Source organism: Prunus dulcis, chromosome 4 (genome assembly GCF_902201215.1).
Source record: "Prunus dulcis chromosome 4, ALMONDv2, whole genome shotgun sequence".
In the NCBI taxonomy this organism is placed as follows: domain Eukaryota; kingdom Viridiplantae; phylum Streptophyta; class Magnoliopsida; order Rosales; family Rosaceae; genus Prunus; species Prunus dulcis.
In genome coordinates, this window is record NC_047653.1 from 17,750,371 (window position 1) to 17,769,338 (window position 18,968).

The 18,968-nt window shown below is 35.7% G+C and overlaps 2 long non-coding RNA genes across 2 annotated transcripts; both read right to left on the reverse strand.

The window, feature by feature from the left end:
* Window positions 1-428: 428 nt before the first annotated feature.
* Window positions 429-811, reverse strand: LOC117625965. The gene is made up of 2 exons (XR_004585470.1): window positions 660-811; window positions 429-498 (listed from the first exon to the last, which is right to left on the reverse strand). It is a non-coding gene; the product is annotated as an uncharacterized LOC117625965 (long non-coding RNA).
* Window positions 812-1,524: 713 nt separating this feature from the next.
* On the reverse strand, window positions 1,525-2,362 carry LOC117626720. Its single transcript, XR_004585618.1, has 3 exons — window positions 2,247-2,362; window positions 1,982-2,153; window positions 1,525-1,594 (listed from the first exon to the last, which is right to left on the reverse strand). It is a non-coding gene; the product is annotated as an uncharacterized LOC117626720 (long non-coding RNA).
* Between the last annotated feature and the right edge of the window lie 16,606 nt (window positions 2,363-18,968).

An 18,968-nucleotide genomic window follows, 5' to 3' on the forward strand; every position in this document is an offset into this window, starting at 1 on the left:
ATTGTCTTGTGTTAACGAAAGGCAAATCACTAGAGACGATTAATTACATAGTTTTTTGTGGTGTAGGAGTTTTGTGACATATTGTGCTCGATATTCATTCATGAATTTCTTGTCCACGCTTTTTGGAATGGGCTGTCCTTGTGCTATTTTATCCATATAGAACATGACGAACATGCCGCAATCCCATCTGCAAATGAAATACGAGATTAGTTTTTTTTTTGCTTTTGAATGATTTCAAACTGTAATGAATAGTTGAGTAGACACAATTCTTACGAAGATACAGTTTGTTGAGCACATTCCATGTCATCCTCAAATGGAAACTGCAATGGATTTTGCATAATCCAATTGAGAGTGAGTTCTTCAGTTGGAGTCAAATCTTTTTGTACAAGTGTCGGGGGCCCTTCCTTTTGCTTCACAATTGTTGGTTTTTTTTTTAGTTTCTATGAACACTCGTGCTTGAGGTCTTATATATTCTAGCCACCCTTCAACAATATTAACCTGTTTAAAGAAGAAGAAAAAAAGAGAAAAAGAAATGGTAATAAGTGCATTGCATATTATAGTTTTGGTCTGAAATTAGGCAGTATGTATAATGCAGAAACTGCAATGCAGTTTCTGTTTGTGTTTGTGCTGAGAAATTAAGGCAGTTTCATTCCACTTACAAAGTTTCGAGCAATGTCAATGCACCTTTCTTCTTTTCTATGTCCCAACGATCTAAGTGGATTGTAGTGTCTCCACTTTCGTTCATTTTTGTGAAATGTGAGAAGAGTGAAGTGGAACTCTTCTTTTGAAATAATCGGGAAGAAAAGAACACTGCATTTTCAGAGTTTTTCAAGCAAGTGTTCATACAGGGCCCTGTGCCAAAATGGCTCTTCGAAGCTTTGCATGTAAGCCTGATATCATAGAATGGCAATTTGTTAGTATATATTTTTCGAAAATTGCAGTGCATTGTCTGTTTAAACAATTTTGAATTTTCAAAATAATACTTACCCAAGTTCATGTGGACATGTACTGTGGACTCTCTGTCTGCATGGGGTCTATTTTATCCTCCTCTATTTGGATGTAGGGCTCAATAACCTGTTTCACATTGATTGGAGAAAAATGGAATTATAAATGGGTAATATAGGTAGCACAAATAAAAAATACAGTGCAGCGTGTGTTATAGAATTGGTAAATACTTACGTTTTGTGACAGTTCTAGGTCCCATACAATATCTTTGATATCATGGTTTGTCACTTTCTCACTATTGAGTCCTGCCCAAAAGATATCACTGCGGATTCGAATACATGAAATTCCCAAGATTAGTTTTAGTTTAATTGTAATTAAAAGATGAAAGAATTGTTATTTTGGAATAGAGATATTACCGAGGTTGAGTTCTTAAGTAGTGTTTTTCAATTCTTTCCCTGTCCGCCTTTGGAATTTTCTGCCACACCTTCCTCTGACCCCATCCTAGGTTTTTCTTTGTTGGCTTTTTTTGTCCTTCATCTTCATCACTTGATTGTTCCAGACCTATAGGAATTGAATCATGAAGGCTCGTTCCTTTTGGGGGATCGGGAATTGGATTTGTGGCATCGGGCTGAGATGCCTCTTGTGTTAACTGCAGATTGAAAGGAAACTAATTAGAAACTTCATTCGATAAAACAGAAACTGCAATGCAGTTTCCATTGCTGTAAAGCAGATAACACACTGCATTGCAGGAAATGAAAACTGCATTGCAGTTTCTGTTTCTGCTATAGACCTTTTGTTTTTTTTTTTGGGTCAGAAATGCTATAGACCTCACGACGAGCAGACGAGAAGACATAACAATGAAAACTGACACAGCAAATGGAATAGAATTTTATTTTCTTTAAACTCGGAAAGATATTGGTGAACCAAAAATTAATTCAAAACATTCTGTGAAAATTAATTCAAAACATTCACAGAATAAGAAAAAAAAAATACACTAATCATTTGAGCAAATAAAATAAAGGTTGAAAGTAAATACCTGATTTTCCGAAACCACCCATTCCAAAAATCTTGTGCTCCCTGATGCAAATACATCTTCCATGAACGGTAGTTTGAGGTTCTTAGTTGCAGATATAACAGCAAATCCCTCTGAAATGGTAAACATGATCACTCCAAATATGACGATCCTCCCAAGAAGCTTTTCTGACCCACTGAAATTGATAAAACAAATATGAAATCAATATTTTTATCTTCCCTCTGGTCATAAATGTTGCTGTCAAACTAAAAATTAAAGAAAAACTTACCTGACTTTCTTCTCTGTTTAGACTTTGGCTGCTTGATGTATGTATGAGGCTCAGGTGAAGCTTCTTTTTCCTTTCTAATTTTATGGCCAAAAAATCACCAAAGAAGTAGAGAGTTCTAACTCGATGATGAAAACTGATGGGTGTAAAATATGTGGCTTTCTGGTTATATAGAAGAGGTTGTGTGACTTTATTTTTTTTGTTTTTCTATTTCTTTTCTTTTCAAACTTTTAGAAACTCAATAGTGATTAGGTAGTCACGTGCTCTCTACAAACTACCTCTCTCATGTTCATATTCCAATGGATGGATAGACACAAGACTATTTTTACTTCATTATCTGTCAGTTATTTTTTTTGTTTTTAGTCTGAAAAACTAATGCACTTGCTGAAACCTAAAGGTAGGTAGCAATTGAAATGCTAAACCCAAAGAAATGCACCAGTCTCTAGGCTTGGCTTTTACCAAAAAGTTGAAGACACCAGTCAGTTGGCTGTCACTTTTTCAATCCTGCTCTGTTGGTAAGATTTGGAAAAAGATTCTGTAATGTTCCAAGCACGAGAAAGTTTCTTGATAATATGTTGAAGGGTACAAACTTTCAGTTCATTTCAATTCTAATTTTCTGTAAAAAACTTGTATGATATTAGAATTAAGAAGTTTTAATATGAAAGCCAAACACAAATCGACCACTATGAACAATAAGACATAAACTGCAGTAAAAGCAGAGACAATTCACTTTGAAACGTCAAAAGAAACAAACTCACTTGATATCTGAAACATGCAAAGCCAAAATTGACGCGAAGCAGCAAATGAGCGGAAATCATTGTAGTGTTGAAACACCTGGGCTTCGACAAATGGGCCAATATTATTAACCAAAACAACCAGCGACCAAACCTCCCAAACCCCAATTATATATCTTTTATTTTATTGGTGGACCTATGGGTTGGGCTTTGATGGGCAGGTCGGGTTGGACTTCCGTAGGCTCAAACGGATCGGGTTTATGAGTCGGGCTAGGTTTTAGACACCTTAACCTAAACCTAACCCACTAAAAGATGGGCCGGGCTTTTCCTCAATGAGCAAGGCAAGCCTACATCGGTTCATGGGCTCGTGGGCCAAATAATGACTCCTAATTGAATGAAGGTAACAGAATAGTGTTATTCCCATCACATGTAACTTCTTCTTTAATTTCTTAGGCCTCCCCATTTTAGCATGAAAAGCCACAATTACAAGACAAGATTTTGCACGCATAAAAAAACATTATAAGATAAGGGTAGACGCGGTAGGCAACTTTCTCACACTAGATATCCTTTTTGGTCAATAGAAAGGTGAGAAGAACCTATTCAAGTTGAATTGTTGTGCAATTGAGTCATTCTCTATTAGGTTAAAACAGCTCGCCGGGGGGGGGGGGGGGGGGGGGGAGGGGGGGGCCAAAATTCGTTTCCAACAGCAAGGGCTGGCCTGGGCTAGCTGTGGGTCCCACGAGACTGAGCTAGCCCGAAGGCAAGGTCAACTCACGCACGAGCCCGAGTTTTGGGATGATGTCATTGCTGACGCCAGGCTGGCGTCAGCCCTCCAATTCAAATATTTTTTACCATTGGCGCGTGCAACAGTAAAAAAAATTTACACTTGCGTGCTTGCTTTCGCCAACGGCTAGAAGCCAAGTGGCGACGTCTGGGCTCTCCGATTGCTTTTTGTCCTCCAATCCAACGGCAACCAATTTTTTTGCAATAAAATTATGAAAAAAATTTGAATTTTTTTTCTTCTATAAATACCAACCAATACTCTTCACTTTTAACACCAAATTCTCATATATTTTCTTCTCCTTGAACTATTATTCACTTTCTACTCAACATTTTATTTACTATCAAATTTTTTTTCTCTATCATCTTATGGCTTCTTCTATCGAAACCGGAGGGGCATGGAGCATCATGGAAGATATTTTGTTGTGTGAGTGTTGGGTCCAAATTAGTCATTATCCCATCTCGGGCAGTGAGATGAAATTCTGTCATATGTGGAGAAAAATTCATACCGAATTTTGTGAAAGATCGGGTTCGACCCGTACGGAAATGGCATTGTCTAGTAGGTGGAAAATTCTCAATAAAGAGTTAGGAAAATGGAGAGATGCCTTGGCAAAGCGATGGACAACTATAGAAGAGGGGAAAATCTTAGCAATATGTTTCTTGCAATTTCTATATTTTGTTAATATTTCTTGCATTTCCAATATTTATTTAAATGTTTCTTGCTTTTCTAATATTTTGTTAATATGTCTTGAATTTCCAATAATTTGTTAATATTTCTTGCATTTCCATTATTTTGTTTATATTTGTTGCATTGCCAATATTTTTTTAAGTTTCTTGCATTTTTCTTTTTTCTTTTTTAATATAGATTATGCAAGAACAAATGTGGTGCTACTGGGCAAGGCAAAAAAACTTTCAACCATGACCAATGTTGGAAGGTGCTGAAGAATTGTAAGAGATTCCGAATTATTCCAACGGGTCCGACCGTGGTGTTGAACGAGATGCCACTACATGATTCACAGGTATCGGATTCACCTATGGATTCCTCGATGAGTCAAGACTCACCCATCCAAAGGGAGCCGAGGCCTATTGGGAGAAAGGCGACGAAGGCGAAGAGAGGGAGTAATTCTACCAATAATACATCTAAATTTTTGGAGGGGATTGCAAGGCAAAGCGCCATGAGAATTGAAATAGACATGAAAACCCAAGAAGATGAGAAGGGCATTTCAAGTAGAATATGCAAAAGAAAGGGAGTATGTATGCAAAGAAAATATTGAGAAGAAGGATCGGGAAACCATGGCCATGGATACAAGCCATATGTCCCCTGAAACAAAACAATTTTGGAAGCTAGAACGAAGGGATGTTATAAAACGAAGACTTTTTCGTGACGATGGACCTAGCAACATGGATTGGTTAAATGATCAAAACCATTAAGTTAGTTTGCTTGCCTTTTATTTCATTGTATTTTAATATTTTGTTTTAAAAATCAGTTGTAATTCATGTATTTTATTTCATTAGTAGTATTGGTTTTCTTTGAGTGAATAAAGAAAGCATTCAATAAAATACCTTTTTTTCAAAACATTCCATACATAAAAGACAAACCACAACCAAAGCATTTAAAAAAAACAAACCACAACCAAAGCATTAAAAAAGCATAACCATAACCAAAGCATAAAAAATACACAAACCACAACCAAGGCATTAAAAAAAAAGCATAACTAAAAATAAAACATAAACATAATAAATTAAAAAAAAACATCTTCACTTCACTTCATTCACCGTCATTGCCTTTCACCGCCTATAAATGCTTCATCAAGTCAACTTGACGTCGTTCATGAATATAAGACGATTGCATCTTCGTATATCAATCAATCATACGGGTCATGAAACGACCGTCCCTAACCAACAGTTCATGTTGCACTGGTTCTCCATTTGGCCCTAATAAATTCTTGTCAAGGCTGTGTTCATGGGATCCGGTTCGTACACGTCTGTAGCATCGTAATCATACTCATCCTCCATAATCATGTTATGGAGGATGATGCATGCCATCATTATGCTCCTCAGCACCTCCTCATCAAACAAATGCGCCACACCCCTAATAATAGCCTACCGGGCTTGGCGGATACCAAAGCACGTCTCCACATCTTTTATGTAACCCTCTTGATAGGCAGTAAATAATTTTTGCTTCTCAGATCGGGAATGCAGAACTGATTTCACAAATGTGGTCCACCTCGGGTAGATGCCGTCAGCTAGATAATACCAATTCTGGTAGACGGTATTGTTGATTTCATAGGTGATATTCGGGGCTTCACCTCTCAAAACATGGTTGAACACCAAGGATTGACCCAGGACGTTCAAGTCGTTTTGAGATCCGGCAACTCTGAAGAAGGCATGCCAAATCCATGTATCGAATCCAGCAACGACTTCAAGGATGATACTTTTGAGCCCTTTCCTATTTCCATAATCTCATTCCAAAGCAGTTGGGCAATGTTTTCATTGCCAGTGCATGCAGTCGATGCTACCAATCATTCCTGGAAATCCTCAAGATTCGGCCTTTTGTAGAAGCCGTTGGAGGTTCCTGGGCGTAGGTCTGCGCAGGTAGTCCCTGGTGTACAGAGTTTCGACTGCATCACAAGATCTTACCAAGCTCTCCAAAGTAGTAGACTTCCCCATCCGGGCATTCTCATCTACTTGATCAGCAAATGAACCATACACCAGCATTCGTATAATAGTCATAAGCTTTTGCTCTTGAAGAAGTCCCAAAACCCCAGCAACATCACACTTTTGAACGAAGTATTCATCATAATTGCAAATATCATGCATGACTTTATTGAACAAATAGGGTTGCATTCTATATCGCGCTCGAAAATGAACATCAGAGTACGAGAAGATGGGATAAAATAATCTTCCAGAAGATTCTTACCCCGAGAATGCCTATGTCTGTCCACATTCAGGCCACGACCGACTTGCGAACCACAGTGGTGGCCTTGGTTTCTTCATCAAGCAAAGCCATTGCTATGACAACTTGTTGATCTACTTCTCTCTGCACCCTTTTGCCTTCAGCTCGTCTACGCCTTCTTTCTCTAGTTTCTTGCTCTTATCTCTCCAAGACACTGCTCATGTCTGACATTGAGAATGGAGTATGAATTCTAAAATCTAATAAATGAAAATATAGAGAAGATCTGGCGTGAGAAGTATGAGCTGAGCCTCTGGTTTTATAGAAAAATTTAGGCATTGAGAGATGACACGGGGCGCGATTTTAGAGGGTGAAAATCTTATCTGAATTTTGAAATTCATTTGAAATTAAAAATTAAAAATTTATTAGAAATTTGAATTTTGAAATTGAAAATCTTATTCGAAAATTTTATCCGATTATGAGATATGAATTTTATAATAAATATTGACACGTACGAACCCAAAAATCTTACCCGGAAATATTATCCAAATTAATTGTTTAGGTAAAATAATTTGTGAAAAAAAACAAAAAAAAATGGATAGTATTTGCCATGGCAACGGGGGAAACACACATTGCTTTTCGCAAGGGCATCTACAATTCACGTAAATAGTAGCTGCCCTAGCCCCCGCCCCCTCTTGCCATGGCAAAGGGCAACTAGGTGGAAGTGCTCTTATAGTGCCCATAATTCATATTACCAAGGAATGGATACTTTTGTCAAAATCTTAACATGAATTTTCTACTTACATGATTACATTGGTTATATCTAGAAACTTCCTTTCTAGTCATATCTACTCTGCAGAGATTCCCTCAATCATATCTTTAGAGCATTCCTTACTAAGAGTATAGATCCTTTGTCATATATTCACTTGCCTCCACGAACTTTCGAGAATCCTGAAGACGACCTTTTGAATCATATATGTTGACACGAATGTATAGGGATTTCGAAGACAGACGACTTGCCCACAAGACAACTATGACGTAACATGCCGACCCAATTTTAATTATTCGACTAAATTAATTAATTAATTAAATTATGAAATTACATTTTTGCTCTCAGAGATAGGGTTATTTTGGTCACTTTTTAATCCGGTAGGATTTTGGGAAAATGAATGGCAACATGATGTAGATCGCATCGATGCGAGTTCGTAGACGCGTGGTGAGCTCAAATTAAAATTATAACAAAGAAGTTACGATCTACAGAAGTCTAGTGGCACAATCGTAAACATTTCGAAGTTCAATTTTTAAAAGTCATATTTCTCTCTCTCTCCCGCGACATTTTCTTCTTCATGCAACAGCCCCGACCCCCTCCCCCTCCCCCCCCCCCCTCCCTCTTCGTTTCAGCCAGCCACAATTTGGCTGGCCACGACCACATCCAGCCACCAAATCTGGAGGGACCGGTACCAAGACGTCAAGCTCAACCTCTTGTTACTACCCCACCCCGCCTTCGACGGAACCGCCGAAAAATGTAGAAAATATGCCGAATTTTTTGTCAACTTTCCAGCGTTCTTTTTGGTGATTCCGGCCACCATTTTCGTCGATCTAGGTATGCTTTCTCATCCTCTCAACGTGTTCTAGCTGATGGTTGGGTTGATTAGGATCGATTTTTGAGTTTTGAAACTCGATTTACAACTTAAAGTTTGGCCAATTTTCAACTCGTGATTTCGGCAATATTCGGTCACTTTTTGGCCATGGCCCAGGAACAAAAGTTGCTCCACTCATTGTCCTGATCACGTAGGTATAGGTATTGTTGGGTGTTTCGAGAATTTTTTGGTCGTTGAAATTTCTCAAGGCAACCACGTGCTGCCGTGGATGGCCCATTTAGTCCTAAAATGATCCTCATGTCGTCCCGAGCACGATGTTATGCTCGGATTTGAATTTGGTTATCATTTGACGGTCGATCAGATTTACGCAAATTAGGCATTATCCGGTTCGATATGCTCGGACTGTTGGATCGACTTCGTTTCAAAATATGTTGGTCTAGATGCCTTTAGGATTGTGTAGGAATTCGTGGATCCAAAATCGGAGTCCCGGATGCTCCAATTTAATGATTCAAATTTACGAAAAATAGTGACCTTCTGATCGTGCGATCACGAGCAATCCGATCGCTCGATCTGGACCAAACTTGCAGGACGTGTTTAATAAATTTTGTTGAACCCATAGAAACTTTTGGATCGGAAATCGGAGGTCGTGGGCCACGTAGGCCCCGTTGACCAAAAATGGAAAGTTTGACCAAACCATTGACTATGGGTCTTTTGAGACTGTCCTATCCTTTAGAAAGTACTAGAATAGGCTTTGAATCTTTCTAAAATGGTAGATCCACGTTAAGGTCCGGAATTTTGGGTTTGATTTTTAAGTGCATGGTTGAGGCTGTATAATGAGTTTTGGTGGTTTTCAGGTAATTGTTTTGGTGTGTGTTACTCTCTAAATATTTGAAAGGTATGTTTATAGTGCTTTAATTTTGAGATTATAATATTGTTAATTGTGGGTGTTGGCTATCATAGTGATATAAATGATGCTTTTGGTATGATATGGATTTGGTTGTGGTGCATTAGTTTATGTGTTTATTGGACTTTGAATCGCAATAACTTTGGGAATGTAGGAATTAGTATGTATATATTGATGGGCTATGGTCTTAGGAAGTTTAAATATGGTGTTTTGGATTTTTTTTTTATGTTGTCTTGTGGGATTTTTGAGGTTGTATATTTCCTAAATATAGGAATAGTGTTTTGAATATTCATTAAATTGAATGAGCTTATTTAGTCTCGACGTTTTTCTTAATTATGGTTTTAATATGGTTTTCAAAAAGGAAGTATGGGTATTATTTTATTATATATACATACATATATATATATATTTGCTATATGGAAACGATTTGTTTTGGAAATTTGATTTCGAGAATATTATCTTTATTATATATTAGTTTACGAAAGTGGATTTTGGATCTTGGTGATGGCACACCATCTCATGTACCCCCCTCCCCTTGGATACTGCTTCTATTATTGATGGATACTTGGAAACTGTGGTTATGGTTTGGATATGTTGGAACCCATGTACTATTGACATGGTGTTACTGTAGACCCTTAGCGGGGTAGTCTGCGCTCGTAGGACTTGATATAGGCACTTGAGTATTAACGATTCTGCTGTGCATGTGGTCAGCCAAGTCCCCTGGTTGGACGGCTCGTCCTTGAACACATGGTTGTTGAGGATTCCTCCATGTGGTCTAGTCAAACGATCCTCGGATTGGATTGTCTTCCCCTGATACATGATGATGGTGTGAGGTGTGTGTATATATACACACACACACACATACATATTAAATATATAACTGTGGATTCATTTTTGGGCTGAGATTCTTAAACTTGTGAGTACCCTACATCGGTGTGAACGTTCGATTTATAGTTTGGAAAGTGTTGTTTGGCAACGTATGCCTTGGATAAGGTATGGTTGCGGGAAAGAACTGATAAAAGGAAAGGAACTCATAAAGTGTTTAGTGGTTGCCTTGTCAAATTTGAGGTGGTAAATGAATATAAATTTAATCATTGGTATTACTCTAAATAATCATATATTATCTGTATCTTGATTGTGGATTTAAGAACTATGTGTGGATTGATCTCTCACAAAGGGGTACGTAGGTAGCTTGGGGTTAACCTAGGTGCAGCCGCAAAACAAACTATTTGAGCTGTGCTTGTGTTGTTTTTAGTGTGGAAATGAATTTTGTTTGAAGAAAGGTCCTTTCTTTCTGATTGCTGGTACGATAATTGTTACGAGTGTATGGATTTACAAAGGAGTTCATAAATAAGAATGTTTTAGAAATGTTTGGTTATAAGGTCGGAGGTCTATTGTTTGTTGTGTGTACCATACTTTGTGCATGCTGAAGCTTGGTGATTTTAAAACTGTGTTTTTGACAGGTGGAAAAATTTGGTAAAGTCCATTTTTCAGGGGAGACTCTGCCGAAATTTCAGTAGAAGTCTCAGCCTTCTTTTCCTTTGTTTCATGGGAAGAGGATGGTTGAAATTTGTAAGTGGGCCCAGCATCGGTTGGATGTTGGAAAAACCACAGGATTTGTCTCGAATTCGGAGGAATTTGGGGTGGGTCCTTTCATATGTTGTCTTAGGTCTGAGAACTAGTTTGCACTATTGCAGCTTATGAGTTTTAGTTTGACATGGGAGTAAGACCCTCATCCTAGAATTCGTGGCTTGATCGTGTTCAATTTATTATCTCTCTAAGCACCTACACACTTATCTTAGTTTCTCTACATGCAATGACTTGAGACTAGTCATTCTCCCAATCGAGCGGATATAGTGTGTACCACTCTTTGCGGATGATCAATGCCCAATTAATAATCCTATGACTGGAAACATTTAGGAAATAATGTGGAAGTATGAGAGGTCTCCTTCTATCCAATCTCATTGCATAGCTTTCATAGTATTTCATATTCCAATGACTGTTGTTTACTGTTATGATTATAGACCAAATATCATGGTTGAAAACAACAATCTTGCCCATAAGTGATGGTGAAATATCCAAAAAGAAATATCACATGTTTGAAATTAGGTCATATTTTCAACAGTATAGTCATCATGCAATAATTATTGGGCTTGTTTTCAAACATTGCTTGACCATGCTAATATTTTATGAGTTGAATATACATGTTTATCATGTGCATAGTTTTAACATTTTATATTTCTATATATAGTAAATAATTATTTAATTTACTTCCAAATCTGTTTAGGTCCCTTTGATGCGGCCTTACTACTAGTCAATGTTAAAAATATGCCTTAGAAGCCAATATGAAAATGAAACTTCTAAGGACATAACCCTTCACAAATATGATTAATATGGTACAAAAGTCACTTTAGGAAACTTATGCATAACCAATAAAGTGACAAGTCTATGGATTACGACACAAATAGAAACCAATCTGCAAAGACTGGTACACACTATGTCTTCTCAATCGGGAGGATGACTAGTCTCAAATCATTCATGTAGAAACATTGAGACAAGTGTGTCAATAAAGATAGAGTTCACTGAAAGAGTCGATTAAGAATTCCCATATGGAAGTTTTACTCACAAGTGTCAAACAAGTAATTCTAAGTTGCGATAATGCAAATTAGTCCTCAGACCTGAGACATCACAGTTGTCTTATGGACGAGTTTTTATCTTTGAGAACACTATACAGTTGTATTGAAAGATGTGGCTCGAAAGTGATCATCGGGATATTCAATAAGCTCACAGAGACATGTGAATGTACAACAATAAATCTTTACTTTTAGTAAAGAAAGAGAATACTCTAGAGATATGATTCGTTGAATTTTTGGCCAAAGTATCAGATATGATTGCAAAAGGGAAGTTTGCAATCTCATCCACGTGAATTATATAACCTAGAAATGGCACATTAGGGATTTGACACAAGTTATATGTTTCCCAATAATGTGACATAGAGTATTGTTTTAGAGAATGGCCAAATTGCATTGCAATTACAACTGAATAGGTTCTCCAATGAATTCTATTTAGCTCGTGTAGTTGTTTGGGCCTGGTTGAAATTTGACCGGGTCAGGCCCGAGATTCGACAATTAAACTAATAGTGAGCCCAAGCTATATTTCGGTGGGTCTAATCAATGAGGTCGGATAGAAGCCCAAAATCATAAATGTAGCAGAATATATACATGTGGTGGAATACACCAATCTGGCCGAACACATCAATATGGCCGAGAGCATAGAAGTGGTCAAAAGCCTATATGTGGTCGAAAGTGTAGATACGGTTGAAAGACTAAAAGCGGCCGAGTACATAAAATCAGCCAATGCTTAAATAAGAAGAGATAATTCGTAGGAGGATTTTCTCATAAGTTACAATTCAAATATAGAAGGAACTATGCTAACTTGATGGTCAACCGAAGTTATTGTGGGAGAGCTCAAGATGGAAGGAAAATCAAATCAAATATTAGGAAAATCAAATCAAATATTATTATTCACATTAAATCACATGCATGAGACAAGGGATTGAAGATATTCTAGAGCAATTATGATTGATTTGAAGGCCAATTAACAATTGACCAAATTGAGATGCACCGAAGGTCCTATAAATACCAAGCTTATGGAAGAGAGAAAGGACCCCCGACACAACACACAACTTGTCATTTTACATTCTCTTCAACTTCTATCCTAGGAGTAGCATAATATAGCCATAGCCTAGTTCTTATTTTTTCCGCTCTAGTTTCTGTAGATTTCAATTATGCCTTTACATTCTTGTTCTTGTTTTTCAATTCTATTTCAATTGCAGTTCTTTCAATTCATGTCTTCACTTAATCTTTACTGTTCTTCGTAATCTAGTTTACTTTTCGCACTTGAATTTCAATTATTTAATTTACGCAATTTACATTACGCACTTTTCTTTACGTTCTTTATTTTACGCACTCGTCTTTACATTCTTTATTTTACGCACTCGTCTTTATGCACTTGTCTTTAAATTATTTATTTTGCGCACTGTACTTTCTGCACTTGTCTTTCAATTATATTTAAATTCAAGCACCCTTTACTTTACGCATTTATTCTTCGTTTCATTACATTTCACCTTCAATCTTCATCTCCATCCACTCCACATCATTTGGTCGCTCACATAAACCCTTGACCCTGAGGTAGTGAAAGAACCTAGGCCGTGAGGAGGTTCCTTGCTCGGCCAAACAATCGTTTGATTAAAGTCAGATCTCAGACGCAACATACACTCACATTCCATCCAAGCCAAATCCGTGGCTTGGTGGTGGCATGTCCTGCACTCGAAAAAAAAAGGACCGAAAGTTCCTTCCGTCGGTCGCCTCGACCAAAAAGAGGAAAACAGTAGTCATGACATACTAATAAGTATCAGTCATGGTTTGTGGAAGTCTGTAAGGTCTAATTATAATTAGCCTTTATGCTCAGTTCAAGAGAAATCAAACTTATCCACTTTCTCGCTTGTTAGAACCTAAAAGGTCGCACACCACAAAAGGAATAGATTGAGAAATAAAAGAGAGAGATTTTACTCCTTTGTCAATGTCAAAGTCAAAGTCAAGGTCAAAGTCAAAGGTCAACCATAGACCCGACACTTGACATGACCAACGAGAATTGACCGGAACCAATACTTGTAAGGCAAGGTTATACTCAATGGATTAAGTCATTAAATTAATGAGAATAGTTTAATTACACAATTAAAGTTATAAAACTTAGTTGGGTCCCACATGACTTAAAGAATAAAGAAATGACCCATATGACTTTGGATTTATGTGACCCATTAGAGGTTAATGGCATATTCACTAATCTGAAATCGGAATAAAAATAAGGTGTTGAATTCCTATTATGGATATTCGTGTGTTTACTTCAAATGGAGGAATCAAAATGCCAGTGGGACCCACACAAAATTAAGAATTCAACTCCTGATTTTGGATGGGATGTGGTATTCTAATTCTTAGAAAACTAACCCATTAGGAATCCATCCTTTTTACCCATTATATCCACACTCAATTTTAAAATTTTAAAATTTGCCATCTACTTTAACCCAATAACGAGGTCATTTTAGTAATCAATTTGGTTTCAATTCCAATTCATGTGAATTTTAAAAACAACTTATAAGGATTAGTACCACTCCTACCCGAATTCCATATGGTTTAGTAAACAATTTCAATAGGAATCTGAAATCTAACTCTCTCCTCAATCCAACTCCTCCTCAATTCAATTATTCATAATTTGATTACGAATTAAGATACATGTCATAAATGTTTTGGACCGAAGAGGCCCAAAATTAGGCCACCAAAGGGAGGGTGCAGCACATATGTGGGTTAAGTTCACATGTGTACAATGTGGGTCTATTTATAAGATGTCATAGCACCATTTCATGTTAGGGTTTTCAAGTTGGAAATTTTGAAGAGAGAAAACATCAAGCCTCTCTCTCAAGCATCACCTTGGTCATCCACTTAGGGAGTACTAGCACTCTTGTGCTCTCCCAAGTTCTCTTTCTCTTGTCTCCATCCATCCTTGGTGAAGAGCTTTGGTGAGGTACATATCTTTGTACCTATTGGAGAGTCATTGTGGAGTAATGAGTAAGGAGAGATCAAAACCTTTACTTGAATACCTTCCTAGGTTTCAAGATTCGCTCCAAGGGTAACTATACCTCTAATTCCTCTCTATATAGTAGATTTAGAGAGTCTTTGGTGCAACATTTCATAAGCTTAGAAAGATATATACTTGGGTTTTCACTTCCGCTTTTATGTATTTAGTTAAAATGCATGCTAGATAACTTATTATCCTATTTGTTATTTTAGAAATTGCTTAGACAACGTTTTCCCTTCAGTCAACTCCAGCAATTAGCAACTCTTTTGTACCTCCCAGGCAAGTCAAGATGATAAATGTTTGTTTGTTTTTCATAAACTTTGTTAATATTTCTGAAGTTGTGAATTTATATGGCTTCTTCATTTTCAATTGTTGTAAACTCTTATAATCATTTTGGGGTGAAACTCTATTGTTTTGTAAACTTAACTAAGGTTATGCCCGAACCATTTGTAACCTTGACGGCGGTTTTTACATAAATAATTTTGATTTACATTTACACTCCTTTGGTGTACCCATACACCAAAGAATATATACCCTTAATTGAGATGAGTTAATCTATACCTGTTATTGGGGGTTAAAAAATATATTAACAAAAAAGGTTAATCATTTTATTAATCCCTGAACTTAGACCCGATTTGCATTTGAGTACCTTAATTTCCAAAATGGTTTCAGTGGTCCTTTAATTTCACTTTCGTTAGGACAAATGGTCCTGCCGTTTTGTTAACTTTTTCTGTTAAATGCAAGGGCAAAATGGTATTTTTATGTTAAAACCAAAAAAAAGAATAAAAATTCGTATCTTTAAAATAACAATAAAATCAAATCAAACAAAAATCAACAAAAAAAAAAAAAAGATAAATCAAGTTTGGGGGAGTAGAAATCGGAATAGAAGGGGAGAGTGTCAACCTTTTTTTGATTGAGAATTTAATACGTATTTGAAGGAACGTGAGAATACAATGCTATGACAATCGAGTGTTGTACTCTTGGGATCCTTATGTGTCAAGGTTATGTACCCAAATTTTGGGTGTGTTATAATATAAATAAATTTTTTTTATTTTATACTTTTTATGAATATTATATTGGAGAAATTTGAGTTTCCATGTATTTCACACTTAATATATTTACTTATTATAAAATATCAAAATTTAAAATAAGAATTAGATAAACAAATAAAATAACAGCATTGAAAATAAAAAATTTAATTTTGTCCAGAGCCTTAAATAAATTTGATAATAGCCTGATTTAATCATGTGGTTATTTGATTTGAATTTATAGAATGAATATATGATCCAAATTTAAAACTTCAATTATAAATAAATTCGAAAATTTACTAGGTAGATGCACGTAGACTTTATTCGATCATAAATAGATTCAGAATTTGATTATAATCATTTATCTTATTCTTCTAAATATCCTTATTTTTGACACAGGTAGACTCTTAAAAAATGTTGTCATGACTGAAAATATTTTGTTAAATGGGAAGAAGAAAAGACTTGCATATGATGTTGTTGGAAGTAAAGGATTATCTTTGAAATTAGGGGTTGTTCATTTGTTATAAATTATATTTCTACTAGATTTTTTTTTGAATAAATTAAAGTTCATGATAAATATTTATATATATTTTTTGTTGGATGATAAATATCTATATTAAAAAACAGATAAAAGACTTTGGATAGTATATTTGAAATTCTTAAAGGAGGGAAAAATTTATTTCAAAAATAAACAAGATAGAAAAACTTTAAAATTTTATTAGTTGATCATATGCAAGAGTGAGTGAACCGTTGAATTTACATCCAACGGTGAGTGACCACAAATCTCTTGGACCCCTGTAGTCCAAAAGATCAGGACTGTAATCTATATATATATATATATAACAGTCCCGATCTCTTGGACCACAGGAGTCCAAGAGATTGTGGTCACCCATCGTTGGATATTAATCCAATGGTTCAAAATAATATATATAAATGCAATATGACATAAATGATTATTACCCGATTCAAGTCAACCGTTGAATTTACATCCAACGGTGAGTGACCATAAATCTCTTGGACTACAGGGGTCCAAGAGATCATGACTGATATATATAAAGCAAAAGGCAGAGAATGGTAAATCATTCGAAATCTTAGAAAATGCCCTTAATTAATGCAAACATGAAGAATTGAAATTATCTTTATCCAAAAAGAAAAAAACAATTGAAATTATTAATTAAATGAGAATAATGTGGTAAATATATACTTTTTCATATTTAAAAAATTAAAAATTAAAACAAAATAAGATAATGGATTTTATTTTTATTGAACAAAACTACTCATTTCATATTTCTTAATTCTAAAATAAAACTAATTGGCACACATGTGAGTGTGTGCAAGGGGCTAGTTTAGGATTGAAGCAAAGAGGATGGGATTGAAACTCCCACATTGTAATCGACACTCTGATATTGTCCATATATAGGAATTAAATTCTCAAAAACCTTTTTTCTTAAAATAAACCAAATATTTTCTCAAACTAGAAAGGCAAAATGGCATGTCACATTATCAAGTAAAAACATGCTGAAGATAATTTTGTTGCCATTGCCACTTGTTTAAGCATATATACATGCTCCTAATTTACTATAAATTATGTGCAATTCCAGTCTTATGCCACATAACATACTCGGCACTTGAGGCTTCCAAGTAGTTTTACAAAAGAAGATGTTAAGGCCTTTTTTTGGTATGGAGGACTAAACTAAACTAGAAGAATGGCTACATTTCATATGCATTGAAGGTATAATATGGATATGTTGCCTAACTTGGAGGAAGAATGGGCAATGGCAAACCCAATCAAAGACAACTGTGGGCAGCTGCCCACACTTAAAAAAAAAAATTGCTTTAGCCGTATAATCCCACCTAAATTCACAATTTTTAATTATTTTTAGGTCCTTTCAAGTAAAGCCCCCACATGGCCCCTTCAATATATACACTTTAAGCCCAAAGCTTATATTAAAAAAGAAAAACCCAAAACCCTATGTTAAAAAAAAAAAGAATAGAGATCTCACCAAGTTCACTCATTCTGTAATTTTGTGGAGAACTCAGCCGCCAAACTCGTTATTTGACAAAAGTCTGCAACCCAACAAATCAAACTCGCTACTTCAATTGATTTTACAGGTTAGTTATTTTTTACAAACTAATTTCATTATATTCTTATTTATATCCATTCAATTTGTACTGATGATTGATTTTATTATTATTATTATTATTATTATTATTATTATTATTATATCTTCATGAAAAATAATATAAACTATTTATGATAGTTATGGAAAAATATTTTAAAAGAAAATCTGATTTGGAGTTGTCAGGACCTATTGGGAGAAGTGATGATAATTCAAAGCAAAGTTGCATAGAAATCATTATGTCAGATCTTCATTTTGATTCTGGTTTACGAACTCGAATTTTAGATTCGAGATGAAATTAGAAGAGCTTACTTACAAAAAGGCCATTGTCAGCCTAAAAATCATGATTTCCCTCAAAAGAAATTTGGAAAAGAGTCAAGATGATTCAACCCGACATGGTTTGATGAATTCCCTTATTGGTTAGAATATAACATCAAAGAATATGCTTCATTTTGCTTATGTTGTTATTTTTTTAAAACAAAGTTGGGAGAGAAAGCTGGAGGTGACTCATTTGTTGGTACAGGTTTTTCAAATTGGAAGAAAAAGGAAAGATTTCAAGTTCATGTTGGAGGTCCCAACAGTTCCCATAACCAAGCTCTGAAAAAATGTCAAGCCTTAATGAATGAAAAACAACATATTGAAAATGTTTTCCATAAGCACTCACATGAATCTCAAATTGACTACAAAATCAGATTGAATGCATTTGTTGATTGTATTAGATTTCTTCTAAGACAAGGTCTTGCCTTTCGTGGCCACGATGAGTCTGAGGATTCAAGCAACCAAGGTAATTTTCTTGAGCTTTTGCAATTTCTTGATGCTCCTAAAAACCTCAAAATAACTTCACCTAAGATTCAGAAAGACATTGTAAACGTTGCAGCAGTTGAAACTACTGATGCTATTATTAGAGATATGGATGATGCATTCTTTTGTATTTTAATTGATGAATCTTGTGATGTATTAGTAAAGCAGCATATGGTTGTTATGTTTCGTTATGTAGACAATAAAGGATGTGTGATTGAACGGTTCATAGG